Below are 3084 nucleotides of genomic sequence, written 5' to 3'. Positions count from 1 at the left end.
GGAAAAGATATTTGCAAGTGATATATCTGATAAGGAGTTAATATCCAAAATATATAAAGAACTTATGTAACTCAACACCAAAAAACCCACAAATAATCTGACTAAAAATGAACAGAGGACCTGAATAGACACTTTCCCAAAGAAGTCATATAGATGGCCAACAGACATATGAAAAGATGCTCAACATCACTAATCATTAGGGAAATGCAAATCAAAACTACAATGAGGTATCACTTTACACCTGTCAGTATGACTAGTATCCAAAAGAAATAACAAGTGTTGGTGAGGATGTGGAGAGAAAGGTATCCTCATGCACTATTGGTGGGAACGTAAATTGGTGCAGTCACTGTGTAAAACAATATGGGAGTACCTCAAATAATTAAAAATAAAAATACCATATAATTCTGGCTGTATATACCATGCATTCTATCCCTCACTCACCTCCTATTGCCTGTCTCACCACCAGCACACCCTGCTGCTGCCCCACAGAAATGCTTTGATTACCCACAGTCTTTTGCCAAATTAGGCCAGTGTCCAGGGCACTGGCTCCGTATCTCACTTGGGCTCATGCCAAAATTTGAGCCTTAATGCATCAAATTGCAGACCTTTTAGCCAAAGTGCAGACCTTTAGCCTTTTAGCCAGCTGTAGCTGTACTATGGGGCCAAAGGGAAGAACAGTGATTATTAAACAGAATTGGGAAAGTCCCAAAGTAACAAAAAATGGTGTGACCATTGCAAAGTTCACTGACTTAAAAGATAAATATAAAAATATTGGTGCTAAACTTGTTCAAGATGTTGCCAATAATAAACTTGAAGAGGCTGGGGATGGCATTACTACTGCTACCGTACTAGCACGCTCTACTGCCAAGGAAGGCTTCAGGAAGATTCTCAAAGGTGCTAGTCCTGTGGTAGCTGTTGATGCTGCAATTGCGGAACCTAAGAAGTGGTCTAAAACTGTGACAACCCCTGAAGAAATTGCTCAGGTTGCTACTATTTCTGCAAATGGAAACAAACAAATTGGCGACATCATTTCTGAAGTAATGAAAATGGTTGGAAGAGAGGGGTCATCACAGTAAAGGATAGAAAAACACAAAATGATGAATTAGAAATTATTAAAAACATGATGTTTGATTGAGGTTATATTTCTCCATACTTTATTAATACATCAAAAGGTCAGAAATGTGAACTCCAAGATACCTATGTTCTTCTGAGTGAAAAGAAAATTTCTAGTGTCCTATTTATACCTGCTCTTGAAATTGCCTATGCTCAGTGTAAGCCCTTAGTCATAACTGCTAACGATGTTGATGGAGAAGCTCTAAGTACATTGGTTTTGAATAGGTTAAAAATTGGTCTTCAGACTGTAGCAGTCAAAGCTCCAGGTTTTGGCAACAATAGAAAGAACCAGCTTAAAGATATGGTTATTGCTACTGGTGATGCAGTGTTTGGAGAAGGATTGACTAAATCTTCAGACGTTCAGCTTCATGACTTAGGAAGAGTTGGAGAGGTCTTTGTGAGCAGAGCTGATGCCATGCTCTTGAAAGGAAAAGATGACAAGGCTCAAATTAAAAAATGTATTCAAGAAATCACAGAGAAGTTAGATGTCACAACTAGTGAATATGAAAAGGAAAAACTGAATGAACATCTGGCAAAACTCTCAGATGGAGTAGCTGTGCTGAAGGTTGTTGGGACAAGTGGTGTTGATGTGAATGAAAAGAAAGAGAGTTACAGATGCCCTCAAAGCTACATGAGCTGCTACTGAAGAAGGCATTGTTCTGGGAAGCGGTTGTGCCCTGCCCCAGTGTGCATTCCAGCCTTGGACTCAGTAACTCCAGCTAAAGATCAAAAACTTGGTATAGAAATTACTAGATGAACACTCAAAATACCTGACCATTGCTAAGAATGCAGGCTGTTGAAGGATCACAGATAGTTGAGAAAATTATGCAAACTTCCTAAGAAGTTGGTTATGATGCTATGCTTGAAATTTTGTGAATATAATGGAAGAAGGAATCATTGATCCAACGAAGGATGCAAGAACTGCTTTCTTGGATGTTGCTGGAGTGGCCTTTCTATTAACTATAGCAGAAGTTGTAGTCACCAGAATTCCCAAAGAAGAGAAGGGCCCTGGAATGGGCAGAATAGGTGGAATGGAAGGTGGTATGGGCAGTGGCATGTTCTAATTCCTAGAGTAGTGCTGAAGCATTACCACTGAACTGTGAGAGGAAGCTCAAGGCAGAGCTCCTCAACAATAATTTCTGAGAAGTCAGTTGAAGGAAATGACTGAAGAAAAGGCTGGCTGATGTTTAAGAAAATCATTGTAACCATCAGTTACAGTTGCAACATATAATGGTTTGCTGCTGTCATTGTCCATGCTTGCAGATAACTTATTTTGTACTTGTGAATAAAAAGATATTTCTACATTCCTGGTAACTGAGTACAAGAACCATGTGCCAATGTACTGCTTTCAACTTAAATCACTGAGGCATTTTTACTACTATTCTGTTAAAATCAGGATTTTAGTGCTTACCATCACCAGATGAGAAGCTCAGAAGCAGCCATTCTGTGAGAGTAAGAATAATTGTGTGCAAAGTAGAGGGGGAAAAATAGAGAAATATCCAAGTATGTGACAACCTTTGTGTAACAAAAATTTGTTTAAAGTTAAAACAAAAAAAGAAAGAAAGAAGTACCATACAACCCAGTAATTCCACTACTGGGTATTTACCCAAACAAAACAAAAGCACTAATTAAAAAGATATACGCACCCCCATGTTTATTGCAGCATTATTTACAATAGCCAAGCTATGGAAGCAACCTAAGTGTCTGTCAATAAGTGAATGGGTAAAGAAGATATGACAAGGGTGCCTGAGCGGCTCAGTCAGTTAAGTATCTGCCTTTGGCTCAGGTCATGATTCCAGGGTCCTGGGATGGAGCTCCACAATGGGCTCCCTGCTCAGAAGGAAGTCTGCTTCTCCCTCTCGCTTTGCTCTTCCCCTTGCTCATTCTCTCTCTCTCAAATAAATAAAATCTTTTAAAAAAAGGAAGATATGACAATATTCCATGTTATATTCCACACATAATATTCCACCC

At 39.1% G+C, this 3084-nt stretch overlaps 1 pseudogene; it reads left to right on the top strand.

Annotated features, from left to right (window-relative positions):
* The first annotated feature begins 491 nt into the window (after positions 1-491).
* Positions 492-2177, top strand: LOC118528359 (60 kDa heat shock protein, mitochondrial pseudogene; annotated as a pseudogene).
* Positions 2178-3084: the final 907 nt, after the last annotated feature.

Source organism: Halichoerus grypus, chromosome 1 (genome assembly GCF_964656455.1).
Source record: "Halichoerus grypus chromosome 1, mHalGry1.hap1.1, whole genome shotgun sequence".
Taxonomy (NCBI): domain Eukaryota; kingdom Metazoa; phylum Chordata; class Mammalia; order Carnivora; family Phocidae; genus Halichoerus; species Halichoerus grypus.
This window is presented reverse-complemented; position numbering and strand designations above follow the sequence as displayed.